Source organism: Paroedura picta, chromosome 1 (assembly GCF_049243985.1).
Source record: "Paroedura picta isolate Pp20150507F chromosome 1, Ppicta_v3.0, whole genome shotgun sequence".
NCBI classification, from domain to species: Eukaryota; Metazoa; Chordata; class Lepidosauria; order Squamata; family Gekkonidae; genus Paroedura; species Paroedura picta.
This window is the reverse complement of record NC_135369.1, coordinates 109612057-109627258: the sequence shown is the minus strand read 5'-3', so window position 1 is coordinate 109627258 and position 15202 is coordinate 109612057. Positions and strand designations below refer to the sequence as shown.

General features: G+C 42.3%; 1 long non-coding RNA gene across 1 annotated transcript in view; it reads left to right on the top strand.

The window, feature by feature from the left end:
- The window catches only part of LOC143844827 (uncharacterized), a 48466-nt gene extending 33646 nt beyond the window's left edge, over window positions 1-14820 (top strand). The window contains exons 2-3 of the long non-coding RNA XR_013234149.1: window positions 39-231; window positions 14617-14820. This is a non-coding gene — a long non-coding RNA (uncharacterized LOC143844827). The remainder of the gene's footprint in view (window positions 1-38; window positions 232-14616) is intronic.
- The last annotated feature ends 382 nt before the right edge of the window (window positions 14821-15202 follow it).

Here is a 15202-nt window from a genome sequence, read left to right as displayed (position 1 = left end):
TTTTAAATTAATTTAACCCATGTCATTACCTTTCTCAGACAGAACAGAGAAGAAAGAAGAGAGGAAATTCAAGGCTGGGTTTCAGTTTCCCATGTTTCTCCAAACATCAAAGGCAATCTAGGAAAAGTTCTCATAGTGTCTATATCCCTTGGCCTTAAACCAACAGACAGGAACAAAGCAAAACAAGTGGAAGCGCAGAACAAGTTTTCCTCTACCAAGAATGCGGCAAAGGTATGTCTGTTTCCACCATTCTTGGTGGGGTAAAAAAACTCAAATTTGGACAATACCAGTAAGTTGGTGTTCTCTAACTCAGGGAGTCAGCTGCAACTGTAGAATATATTTTATAAAACTTTTAGACTACATTGTGGCGTCTAATCATAATCCTGATGATAACTAGGAGAAAAGAAAGAAATAGACTGGACTATTGCAATGTGCTCTATTTGGGGCTACTCATGAAGAGTCTTCAGAAGCTGCACCTAGTGCAGAATGTTTGCCGATAAACTGCTGGTATGAGCCACTACCAGGGGCATATGTCCCCCAACAGTACACCAATTATACTAACTACCAGCCTGCTTGTGAGCCCCATTCACGTTCTAGGTTTGTCTTTTCAATCCCAGGGCATCTGAAGGGACTTTCCACTCCCATACATTTTCCTCAGGGAATTCAAAATGTTTAATACTTGATATAAAGAGTTCAGTGGGACACTATTGAAGTGTATCTCCAGATATATCAACAGACACATAAGCAGTGCCAGTGTATCTGTGCATTACATCAGTATGGGGATTAGCTTGTTTACAGTTTATAGGCTACAGGTGCTATAAAACTCTGCCATTTAATGTGACAGAATTCCAAAGTGTTTATGTTTGGCTGGATTATATCCATGTTCTTTTGGATACATCCAGATAGCTGGTTTGATACCCTCCCATCTCTTTTTCTTCTCCTCAGTTTTCACTGGCACTGCCGCTTATTTTAAAATGCCATCAGCAGTAAAAACTCAGTGATACAGACAGACCTAGAGCAATTATAGCATTAATGAAGTTGGCACTTGCAGTACAAATGCATCATCAGTGTATACCAATGTTTTTTGTTCAGCCTTTGAGTGCACTTGATTTCTGCTTTGGCTCCAGAAAAATATTTTCACTTTGTTCTAGATTCCCAAGAGGTCTCTCATTGACCGTTTATGCACTGGAAGTTTCATGCTGGGCTGCAGGCTGGAGTTTTAGTCGTGGCAAATTGCCCCTCCTCTTCCTGCACCCACATGGGGGAGCATTTGGCCTGGTGCACCTCATCTACCCCTGGTCTGTGCTTCTGACAGGGGGGTGGGGTAGTGAAGTTCCCAGTGCATAAACGGTCATCCAGATACTCATCAGACCAAAAGCTGGTTATCTTCCATTAGGCTGTTGAATCATGCACCCTTCAGCTCATTCTTGTCAACAGGTATGTCCTGCAGTGACCCAAGCAATGGGTGGGTCATACTGGAATGCATAGACAAGCCATTTACATCTTATTTTGGGGAGAACTGTGTCATTGTTTTCAAGACAAATAGAATTGTAATGACATTCCATGAACATACTCCATTTTCCGAGGGCTAAAAAGACCACATTTTCTATCATTTTTTTATTTTAATGTTACCTATAAGAAATTTGTATGTATCAACAGAAAAGAGAGATGCAGAACCTAAGAGCATCAACATTTGTAGAACACATTTAAGGTTTCATATATTTGAACCAATCATAGTTAGTAAGTGTGGTCTAATTCCTTCACACACTGCTTCATTTATGACTCTACATTTGGTTAAAAAATCAATCTCGCCATTAAAATGAAAATGAAAGTGAATTAGAATTACGTTTTTTAAAAATTACTTTCTCCATAATCATTGTGTTAAAAATGCTTGTGTCCATTTGCATTAATGACCTCATGGATTTTACTAGTTAAAACTGAAAGCCAAGAAACCAGGACTGATGCTTGACTGGCAAACAGCCAGTACAGTGAAATTAATAACATATGTCAAAGAATCCATTTGTAACAGTTTTTCCATTTTTTTAAAAAAGCAACTTTAAACCACCAACATGTCTGTCAGTTCTTTTCTTATCCTACTTTCCCTCTCCTTTAAAAAATGTTGCTTTACAACATTACCCTTTCTCTGGATACTTTGGCTTATTTCCCAGAGTGTGGTACCTCAGTGACATAAGGATTCTCAATAATGTTTTATAAACCTGTTGCAGCTCCTTCTTTCCAGATTATTGTACCGAGTTTATCATTTGGATAGGAAAATTAAATGAATGGATGGGCTGATGATCTATGGCTTACCAGGCATGCTTACCCCAAGATTATATAGTCAATCTATTCACTTTAGCGAAGCAATGTCATTTTGTTCCCTGGCAATGGTTTGCCTGATTCTCTTCTGACCCAATCTAGAATGAGCTATGATTTCTTTGTTACACACACAACATAACGTTACAAATAAAAAAAACAATTATTACATTCTCATATTTTATGTGAGTAAACCTCCACATATTTTCTTAACAGAGATAGTTAGATGCAAGTAGTTGAAATGTGGGGGAATCTTTAATGCTCTTAAATAAAGCTATTGGGGAAGAATACTGTGAACAGTTTTGGTCACTGTACCTCAAAAAATATATAGCATTGGAAAAGGTGCAGAAAAGGGCAACTAAAATGATTAAGGGGATAGAACACCTTTCCGGTGAAGTAAGGTTAAAGAGAAATGACAATGGAAGAGTGAGATGATAGAGGTTTACTCAATTATGCATGGGATAGGGAAAGTAGAGGAAGAAGTATTTTTCTCCTCTCACAATACAAGAACTTGTGGGGACTCAATGAAATTAATGAGCAGTAGGCTTAGAACAGATAAAGGCCCATTATGCACGGCCGCCGAAACGGCGATTTCGGGTCACATGGAAAACGCGGAGGGGGAAGACGCGACGCATACCGGTTATACACGGGGCGGGGCGCGATGGCGGCAAAACCCAGAGTAACCAATTATGCACGCGCCAATCCGGGCGCCACTTCTGGTTGCGCCCCGCTCACCCGGAAGCTGCGCTTTCTTCCGCGTTTCACTGACGCGGCTTTTTCGGCGGCATGCACCGAAGCTGCAGCCGGTTGCAGCCGGCTCCGTGCGTTATCCGTGATTTTAGTCGCCGCCATTCCACCCCGAATGTGCGCTAAAACCCCCGTGCATAATGGGTCAAAAGGAAGCACTTCTTGACCCAAAGAGTAATTAATAAGTGGAATTCCTTGACACAGGAAGTGGTGGTGGCTACAAGCACAGAAAGCTTCAAAATGGCATTGGCTAAACATATGGAGCAAAGATCCATCAGTGGCTATTAGCCACAACATATAGGCCCATTATGTACGGCCACGAAACGGCTATTTCAGGTCACATGGAAAACGCGGAGGGGGAAGAAGCAAAGCAAACCGCTTATGCACGGGACGGGACGCAATGGCGGCAAAACCCAGAGTAACCGATTATGCATGTGGCGACCCTGGAGCTGCTTCTGGTTGCGCCCCGGTCATCTGGAAGCTGTGCTTTCTTACACGTTTCGCTAACACGGCTTTTTTGGTGGCATGCCTCGAATCTGTGGCCGGTTGCAGCCGGCTCCGTGCATTATCCGTGATTTTAGTCGCCACCATTCCACCCCGAATGTGCACTATCCCCTCCGTGCATAATGGGCCATAGATGGGACACTATGTCTGGGGCAGTAGGAGGGCTTCTGGAATACTGGCCCTGTTAGTGGACCTTATGATGGTACCTGGGTTTTAGCCACTGTGTGACACAAACTGTTAGACTGGATGGGCCATTGGCCTGATAAAATATGGCTTCATTTATGTTATTAGTATTTTGAACAGGTACTATAACACTGGGGTGGAGAAGACCTTTTTGTTCTCACATATAGTTTCACTTCCAAGCTGCCATTGGAGCTTCCTATATGTATTATACCATTATTTTTCATGTTCTCTAATTTTTTTTAATCCATTTTTAATCGAGGCATATTGGATTGTCTTAAATTGGTAGAAAGAGCAGTTGTTACCTAATTTATTTCTTAGTTTTTTCAGGATTTGTATAACCCCTTTCCTGGGAACCTGCTGCCAAAGGTGGATTAAAAATAAACATAACAAAATATTCAAAGTTATTAATCAAAATCCAACATTAAAAACCTAGCCACAGCAGAGCTTGTGAGTTAGAACTTTCTGGTGGGCTGGACAATATGAGGTAGTACTTTTTAAGAACTCTAGCTCTAAGCCACTTAAGACTTTAAAGGTAAGAATCAGCACTTTAAATTTTGCAAGAAAAGAAATGGTCAGCCACTGCAGTTTGGTGTAGCGGTTAGGTGTGCGGACTTCTAATCTGGCATGCGAGGTGCGATTCTGCGCTCCCCCACATGCAACCAGCTGGGTGACCTTGGGCTCGCCACAGCCCTGATAAAACTGTTCTGACCGAGCAGTAATATCAGGGCTCTCTCAGCCTCACCCACCCCACAGGGTGTCTGTTGTGGGGAGAGGAATGGGAAGGCAACTGTAAGCTGCTTTGAGCCTCCTTTGGGTAGGGAAAAGCGGCATATAAGAACCAAGTCTTCTTCTTCTTCAATTCCTACTTTTGTTTGCAGTTTTTACAGATGCATTTTGTAAAACCAGAAAAGTTTAGTATTTATATAACATGTCTGATGTTCAAAGCTTGTACTCCTTACAACAGCCCCATACTATAGGCCACCAATATATACATATTACAAATGGAACTGAGGCTGATAAAGAAAGCTAAAGGTACCTAGAATTTGTAGCAGAGAAACACATGATCCAGAGAGATGACTTTAGTGATTAATATGTCAGATGAGGACTCTGGAGATCATAGGCTAGAATAATAGAACCACAGAGTTGAATGGAGCCATACAAGCTGTCTAGTCCAACCCCTCGCTCAATGCAGGAAAATGCAGAACATTTATCCATGATAAATGTCTGTCCAGCCACTGCTTGAAGAACACCAGTGAAGGAGAGCTCACCACCTCCTTAGGCAGTCGATTCCACTGCTGATCTATTCTGTTAATTCCCCCCCCCCCCCCCCTTATAGCTAGCTGATACCATTCTACATGTAGTTTAAAGCCATTACTGTGGATGGTATCCTCTGCTTCCAACGGGGACTGTTCCCTGTCCTCCTCCAAGAAGCAATCTTTCAAATACTTAAAGAGACCAATCATGTCTCCTCTCAACCTCTTCTCCAGGCTTAGCATTCCCAAGTCTCTTAGGCTTTCCTCATAGGGCTTGGTCCCCACGTCCTGGATCATCCTAATTGCTCTCCTCTGCACCCTTTCATATAGGTTTAAACCCTCTGTCCGGTCATGAATCTCACTGGGTGGCTTTGACAGTCATTCTCTTCACAAGGTTTTTATGAGAATAAACTGGGGGAGAACAGAATCAGATATGCTGCCTGAAGTACTGTGGAGGAAGCCCACAATAACAAGATGTTTGGTAGATAGTGTTGTATATGCAGGCCTACCAAGGACTGAGCTTGAGGTTTGAGGCAGGATCGGAAATCAGAACTACTGATTGGCTCTACACAAGTTGGCTTCTCCACAAAAAACAGTAGATTCATACTGGAACACCTCAACCCAATTGGTTGGCTTGTAACAGGATCCACCGTGGATCCAGTCAGTTTAAACTATGCATGTAACCAATCATCCACAGCCATGAGCTGAGCTATTGTCTATCATGCATACATATTGAGGGGGTTAGTTGTGGGATATTTCAATGAAATCTTGGCAATACCTTGTATCATGTGCTGTCACCAATAAAGAGCTGCAAGGATTCCAGACAGACATATAGATAATCATTTAACAGTTCTGTAATAATTGTGTCCCTTAATCCAGTGGTCCCCAACCTTTTTTAGGCTGGGGACCGGCAGGGCATTGGGCCGCGCCCGCAGGGACCGCGCCCGCGCGGGCCACGCCCACGCTTCGGGCCGCGCCCGCGGATCGGGCCGCGCCCGGCCGCGCCCGCCGGCCGCACCCCGGCCGCGCCCGGCCGCGCCCGCCGGCCGCACCCGCGAGCCGCGCCCGGCCGCGCCCGCCGGCCGCACCCGCGAGCCGCGCCCGGCCGCGCCCGCGGATCGGGCCACACCCGCGGGCCGCGTCCGTGGATCGGGCCGCGCCGGCGCGGCCTGCACGGGCGCGGCCCGGCCCTGATTCCTTCTCCCGGCCCTCCCGCAGTAAGTAGCTTCCCGGGCCGCAAGCTTGCGGCCTGGGAAGTTTTTTACTGCGGGGGTGGGGGGGGGGGCGAGGAGAGGGAGCCGCGGCCCGGCGCCATGGCCTTTGCGGCCCGGCGCCATGGCCTTTGCGGCCCGGCGCCATGGCCTTTGCGGCCCGGCGCCGGGCCGCGGCCCGCAGGTTGGGGACCACTGCTAATCTATATCATCTCTTGCAATTACATATTACTTAATCTGTATAATTGTTGCTGACTGTTTTAGTAATCTACCATTATAATGAAGCTTCAAAATAAAACAGGCTTTTATATCCATTTATCTAGTTAACTTTGTTTTTGTTTTGTTTTTTTCAAATAAGGCATTCCTGTAGTTGAATCTGGCAATTGTAATGCTTTTTTTAAAAGCTGAAGCATGTATTATATCAGCTTATTTTATAGATTTCCACATTTCTTTTTTATTTAAGCACTAAAGCTATTTTACTGAAGCTTCTTGCCATTACATAAAGCCATTATTATTTTAACATGGCCTTTTCAGAACAGCCATTCCAACATTCAGCCTGTTGAACTGCATGCTTGATAGCTTGGTAATGTGTGAAATATGCCAAGACTGGCATCATTACCTTAGAAAAAAATGATGCATGGTATAGTTGGACCTGAGGGGCCAAGAACAATAGGATGGCTTAAAGGTTATCAAATTGTAAAGTGGAGAACAAAGAAAATATTTGTGGCTGTATATTATGTGACTGATCTGCAGGCTTTATGGATTATTGCTCCTTAATGAGCTTATGCAGTCCAAAGAAAATTTTAAAGAAGTCTTTGTGGCAACATGCCAGCAAGCATGAAAACACCTCTACCCTACACAATTGTTGAACTGCAAAGAAGTAGGAGGGACTGAAACCCAATCCACTTGTGCCAACAAAAACATACTTAGCATTGGGAACAAAGATGATCACAGCACCATGGGGTATGAATGTTGCACCAGAACTGTGATCTGGCCTGGGCTCTGTTACATTGGTGTAGCAAGCTGTGCCCATGCCCCTGCACTGAGACTGAGACAAGGTGAAGCAGTGCTGGTAAGGGCAGAAATATGAAGTGCTAATAGTTGTTGTTCTATATATTTCATAGTGAACAATTCCGTTTGTTGAACTCGGTCTTGTTCACTTTATGAGATCTACAGGCTAGTTAAAGTAGAATTGGACATAAATACTGTCATGGATCCCACCCAAAATCCCTTCTGAGGGAAGGATGTCAATAGAGCTCCACTCCTCAGGTTCCCCTTCCAACTGCCACTCAAAGCGCCCCCTAGTACTGTCCCTGGGGAAAGTTGCAAAAATCTCCTTCTTTGGCATATGTGGAAATAATCAGTGGGATCCCACCCAGTTTCTGATTTTACCTCCCCTGGAGCAACAAGTGAGACCCTCACCACCCAGAAAAACTGTTGCCGCCAAGGAACTGTGTGTCATCTGTAACGCTGGACAGCATGTATTTAGACAGACAATCAGTTAACAGTTCTGTACCAATCTTAGTCACAATGCTGTATCACCTCATGCAACCACATATTACTTGATTTATATCACTATCTGGTTGTTTTAATAATCTACTATTGCAAAGAGGCCCCTGAATAAAACAGACTTTTCAATTTCTTTTAATTTTCAATTTCTAGTTAATTTTGTTAAAAGAAAACAAGACACACATACATATGGGGAACATAGAATACAGAAGAATTTGTGAACAGATACTTTGCATAGATCTAAGTGATTTGGTGGTGTGAATATGAACCTACAGATGTTCTTAGTTATTCAGCACAACCAAATGATCAATACTGAATAATATTTTAAACACTGCCGGAAGAGCAAGGTAGAAATGTTCTCCATAAATACATAGAAATAAATAATATAGTTTTGCTGAAATGAAAGTCACACTTGTTCTACACAATAAAGCATGATTACATTTCTTGTGACAGAAAGCAAGGAATGATACAAACGTATTACCTGTAAATTTTTATTCATATATATTATTAAAAATATGACATGTGATAATGAATTTCATGGTTCTGCTGTGCTTAGAATAATGTGTTTCATTTATAAGCTGTAAAAGATCCTGTCCATGTATCTTGTATCCACTGTGACCCCACTTGCATAGCTGTATATAAAAACAATTTTTGTCATTAATAGCTGTGATAGCTCAGTAAGCTGATGCAATAGCTATCATGACTGCTAAGTTGAAGTAGCATGTTTAGAATAATGCCTCTGTAATACCTAGTTCTGGGCACTGTTCTACTTGCATGGCTCCCCAGAGGATCTGTCTCATGATTGTTGGAAACAAAACATCAAAGTACGTGGATGTTTGGTGTGTTCTTCAATTCTTACTCTTTTATTTTGTTCTTAAAAAAAACATATTGATGCATCTATGTACCACATTTCTTAAAATAAGGTGGTTTACAACCTTTACACAAAACCATTAGGAAGCATGAAAATTCTCACAGTAAATGCTTAAAAACACATGGCATTATAGAAAATCAACAACCTCAGCCCATGGGGGAAAAAACTTCTCAACATGCATACAAACAGTTCAGTTAGAAAGCTGTCAAAAAGAAGAAGAAAACCTTTCACCTCCTGCAGATATGTACAAGAGGTCTGGCTTTCCTAACTTCCTCTGGGAGAAAATTCTAGAGAGCTGGAGCCCCTACAAAAGAAAGCTCTTGACCTGGCATAGTTTGACTTGACCTGATAGAAAGATGGAACTATCAGAAACCCTCACTGGTTAGACCTTGCAGCATGTGGGCTCATATTTTTTACAGAATAATAAAAATGTACATTTGAAATAATAACCACAATGCATTTGAAATAATAACCACAATGAAATAATAACCACAGTAAGAACCAAATGCAGCAACATTTATTCCATAACTGTCAGATGCCCTCATTTCTGAATACACTTTCAACCTATTCCAAATAAGCAGATAAATATTCCAAATACTAATCACAATTAATAATTAAGACTAATGCACATACAAGAAAGTTCCATGAGTGTTTGAATACAATGAATTGAGCCTTTCTGTGCAATTCATTTTCTCCTTTCACTTCTGCATTGGGAGACCATAATCTGTCATCCCCCCCAGTCTTTGAAAGGAAGGGAAAGCCTTTTTGCATTGTATGCCATCCCTCCATACCGGCTTGAGGTAGCTCACAACAGTAGAATATATGAAAAGGGTCTTGTAATAATAATAAGAAGAATAGATGGTTCTTATATGCTGCTTTTCCCTACCTGAAGGAGGCTCGAAGCGGCTTATAGTTGCCTTCCCTTTCCTCTCCCCACAACAGACACCCTGTGAGGTGGGTGAGGCTGAGAGAGCCCTGATATCACTGCTCGGTCAGAACAGCTTTATCAGTGCCGTGGCGAGCCCAAGGTCACCCAGCTGGTTGCATGTGGGGGACTGCAGAATCAAACCTGGCATGCCAGATTAGAAGTCCGCACTCCTAACCACTACACCAAACTGGCTCTACACCAAGAATGAATGTATAGCCCCTGTTCCGCTATTGGACTCACACCTTAACATGGCAACAGAGGTTGTGTGTCTCAGCAGAGCTGAGAGCTATACTGTTAAAGGTCTGAGTTACTTAAGATGGAATGGTCACAGCTGAAGCACCAGACTAAGATACTTCCATCCCCTTTTGAAGACCACATCAGCTGAAGAGAACAGACAGTTCCAATGGGGATGGGATGAAGGAATCCTCAAAAGGTAGCTACTGGGTAGCAGCAGCAGTAGAAGATGACACTAGTGCAGGACCTTTAACAGATAACAGCAGTGTCACCTCAGCCAACCCTTATTCGTACTGTGCACAAGGATGCAATGGTAAATTGCTTCTGACCCACTCTCATTTCAAAAACTCTATAATGAGATGATCAAAAATGAAAAAAGACATAGTGCCAGAAGATGGAATCTCCAGGTCTGATAGCACTCTGTGGAAGAACTCTGTGGATGGCCTCTCCCTCCTCCCAGGACCTGGGAAGGCTGCTGGCTGGAGGCTCCCATGCAGGGAACTCACCAGCAGGGGCAGCTCTCACATGGCAGGGAACTGCAGCCTCTGAGCCTCAGAGGGAAGTGGAAGGAGAAGGGGGTAGTCAGAAGTGGGGGATGGAAGGTGATTGGCTAGCTGCTGGACAGACAGGCAAGCTAGATGGAGGAGGCACTCAGGGGTGGGACAGCCACCTTTAGTGGGTGTTAAGCGCTGAGTGGCACTTAAGCTATGAGACACACTCCTCCTCCAAGGCTTTACTAGAAACATATTCTATGGAACAGCTATCTGATAACTTCTCTAATTAATTGAATTAGGCTGGAGCAGAAAAATTGAATATTTTTGTTTAGCTAATTATGAAGACTGATAATAATAGTACTATCTGGCAAGCTTTGTTCTTTTCTATATTTGGGTATCCCATTGCTATTTGCAATACCAAAATATATATTTTTTCTCACAATTCCAAGGTATAGACAAGCAGTTATGCTCACAAGATTAAATGCGCTACCATCAGCAATTTCTGAAAAATGTATGTTAAGGATACTGTTCTCAGATAGATATTGTAATAATGGTTTAGGCAAGATAGAAACTGTGGCCCTTGTTCTGTTTGAAGGTCCACGGTATAATGTGGCTAAAGGGAAATGGAGTAAACTCCTTTTGCAAAAGTGGAATGATTTCCTACAAATATTTTAGTTACTAATTTTTTAATAGAGTCTAGATTAGAAAACATTATTCTTAATAGGACATCCTCCTTTGTATGAATGTTTTTGTTGGCTGGAATTTTTCCTTTCTTCCTCTTATTACCAGCTGGGTCTAACAGATACTACTCAAGTCCTGTAGGTCAGGGAAGAGAGAGAGGGAAGGAAGGAAGGAAGGAAGGAAGGAAGGAAGGAAGGAAGGAAGGAAGGAAGGAAGGAAGGAAGGAAGGAAGGAAGGAAGGAACGAAGGAAGTTTGGCCCAAACCTTCCTCCGTTGGCAAAAAAAATGTTCCTAGCCTTCTTTCCTGTTTAATAAAGAAGCACATCCTGGGGACCTTTCAATACACTTGGATTTTGAAATTCTATAAAATTGTACCTCCCTTCTAGAACTCACTTCTGATTTTAAATAATTAAAGCTATTATTAGATCTGTGGGTTCATTGACCAGGACACTGGGAGCTCATTTTAGCTCTTTTCCGCTTTTTGCACCCCTGTTTCTCCTTCCTACCCACCATCCAACTGACCTTTATCTTGCCCCTATCCTTCTCTATTTCCCTCTTACTGGGGAATGTTTGGCTGAGTTCCACAGTGCTTGTTGTCAGACTCAATTGTGTAGTGGGGAACTTGCAAGGTGTTGTGTAGGGCATCTCATTTTCCACTATCCCTCCTCCTTATACTATTTCTTCTTTCCTCCCCCTGGCATCTGCCACACTCACATTGGCAAAATGTTCATAATCGTCTGGGGATTTCATAAAGTGGGGCAATGTGATACTACGACTACTACTGTGACAGTATATTGGAAGAGCAACCACTGACGAAGATAAAACAGAAAGCGGGTCACTTAACCTAGGATCCCGTTTTGGTTGACTCTGTATGTTTGATCATATGTTTGACCATTTAGACTTTATGTTATAACCTTTTCATCTAGAAACATAGAGAAGACTGCTATGTGCCTCATGATTTCCTTTTTCCTTCTGAGTTCACATTGAGGAATCCACGGTTCTATATTTGATTGCCCAAGTGAACCTCTGCAGCAAAGTATTGATCCTAATCTGTAACTGTAATCACCACATCACACTGTCTTTCATGGAATTGCTGCTTTTGAACCGTTGCAAACAGCCAAACCACTCATGCAGGCTGGGTGGTAGCAAGTGACCCAATGGTTGCTACTTGGCTAGGCCCTAATGAGTTCTCCCTCAAAGGCCAAAACTTTCCTGGAAAGGGCTCCACCCTCCACAGAAACAGGTTTCTGTTGTAGTTTTCATTTCTTAAAGCTACAGATTCTGCTTCGCTTATTTGCATGGGTTTAAAGATTTGTCTTGTGTCTTCATGGCTCCAGTCTCTAGATTTAAGTATCCACAGATGTGACCATATTGATAATTAGATATGTTGATGTTCATGTAATGGCTAACTATGTGGTCATTTGATACCTGTCTAGTTCTTACTTCATTAAATAAGAGGCTTCCACTGTTCAAATATATCTGTAAATAAAGCCTTCCAGTCTGGTTTCTAGATTCTTAGTACTGCTGGGGGGGAATGCTCCATAGGGTCAGAAGCACTTTTCAGGCCTGCCCCTTTATGATGAAAATAGGTTCCAAGAATTGTCTCTGAACAAGTAAGGTTAGAATACATCAAGCTTTATTTACTCATCTTTCCTCATAATCTATTTTCTGGAATTAAAAACAAAAATGCAGACTCACAGTTCACAGGGCTGTTTATTTGGAGTCCTCTGTGAGGACTTCAGACATGCAAGCAGGCTAGACATAGGGGATTCCAGCTTCCAGATGCAGTCTGGAGTTCTAGTGGAATTAGAAATGATTTCCAGGCTACAGTGATTAGTTATGCTGGAGTGAATGGCATCTTCAGATGGTGGGATCCTGCCATCCCCACTGACTTCCCTCCTGTCCCCACTCTCTACCCTATTCTGGCATGCTAGTGAAATATACCAATAACCAATACCAATACCAATACCAAATGCACATTTTAATTCAGAATGCTACTTCATTTTTTGTGTTATTTTAAAGCCACTCACATATTTGGGAACGAAGGCTGATGCATGAGGCTGTGTTCAAATATGAGGGCCATTCCGCATGACTTAAACGTAGCCAAAGTCTTATCTTTCATGAACGCTATTAATTTAACGTTCTGCGTGATGTCGTAAGCAAACCGCAAAACTCCTGCCAAACTCCTGCAACAATCGGAATTTTATAGTGTTTAGGGGAAATCCAGAAAAATGGATTCCCCCTGAAAAAACCGCTACACTTCTGAGCACAAGCTGCAACACATCAGCAAAAGACATGTGTGTTCTCAAAGACATGTGTGTTCTCAAAATAGCGGTAGAAAGAATGTCCCTCCCTCGCTCTCGCCCCCGAGCTTCCAGAGACGCAACCAGTGAAAGAAATGAAAGAGCAAGGCTTCTCCAGCTAAAGTCCCTCCACAGAAGTGATTAACAGTAAAACAAAGCTCCCTACTGCACGTGTCTTTAAAGTTCGCAAGCACAATACAGCCCCTTGTTCGACACTGCCCGTAATTTCAGCCACAAATTGCACCCATCGGGGGGGGGGTGTTACTTGAACAGTGTGTAAATGATTAAGTGCCAGCTCATACGCCAGCAAAAAAGGTCTTTCTGAGACAATGATTGAACAAATATTCGTTGCAACTGATGTGTTTGCGTTTTTAAAAAACAGTTTTTAAAGGGAAAGGGTCTTTTCGGGAGCATGAACACAACAGTCCATTGGCTTCCCTTGTTGCGATTCCAGCAAGACCGGAAACATGTGGGGAATGAATACCATGTTACTGGGACTTCAATATTCCACTAGAATTAAAGGTATGCGGAATGATGAAATTCCACTATTAAATATAACGTTTCTGCATACTGAAAACATTTGGCAACATTGGTCCTTGTGCGGAAAGGCCCTGAGACTTAACTTAGCTTTGAGCATTTCTCACAATATATTTGTTACTGATTCTTTTTATGGAAAAGATAAATGAAGACCAGGCATTTGTAATGTAAATGAACTTTCTGGACAACTTAATTTTCATATTCACATTATGAACCCAGGAGGATCCTTAGGTGTAAATGGCAGATTAAAAAGTGCACATCTTTTTTCCTTTTAAAACCACTTATAACCATGTTTTGATTAGTAAAACCTAATGAAGCCTAGTAAAACCTGTTTTTATTACTGAAACTGATCGGATCTTGAAGAATTAAAATGCCTCTTCCTTTCCAATGCTGTCCCAGTCCAAATCATGACAGTGCACATAAGCAACTTTTAAAAAACTCATCTATTTTGGCACTAAAAGAAACAGACTTGCATAAACAACATTCATTTCAATTTTAACCCCTTTGCAGAATACTTGAAGACAGTGTTTGAACTGACAGGGGACATTTTGTTCTCAGACTGACAAAAATATTTCAAATGCTAACAGGCTCCATCCTTAGACAGTCCTTGCTGTTGGGACATAGAGAGCTATCGCAAAAGCATGACAGACATCACTAAGGAGACATATTATGACTTTGAAGAAAGACATCTTAGAGTTTGCACCAAGTATTTGATGTCAAGCGACAGCTCCATCCTCACCTCAGAAATAATGGCCTGGACTCCTCTCTCTTGCTCCTTGCAATCTGTAGGGCTTTTGGTCTACCTGGAATAACATTCAGAATGTGTTTATTTCTTTTTTTATTAATAGCATTATTAAAGGGACACTCATCAGTGACAGAAGAAAAAGCGGCACTGAAGACTATTTTTTAACTGGAACATGCACCATGCTGCGACACACTCATCCAAGGGAAGGGAAAGATTGATAGCCAGGCATGTGGAGAGAACTGCCACTGACTGAAATCAGACAACTGCAAGCTGTGATACAGAGCCAGGGGAAAGCTTTTGAACTGCAACGGTCCACTCTCAGCACAGTCCCTACAGGACTGAAATCGGCACCACAGAACCTAGAGAAGTCAGGCAGCACAATAAGGTCAAAACCCAAATAAGACATTTCTGACGGTATCTACTATTGTGTTGTTAGCAAGTTACTTCTAAACTATTCCCTTCACAGATATTATGTTAGAAATTCCACATGGACAAGTTCCTTTTGTACCAATAGAGTATCCTCTTCTCTATTATTAAAAAAACACAACACTGAAAACATGTTGAAGGAGGAGTTTTTAGTGTTTTCTCTCTTCCCCGTTTTAAGACAAAATCCTGCAGTATCAAACTGGTTTAATCCCTGCTGGGAGAACAATAATAATATCCATAACTTTCCCCAGTGGCAGTAAGAG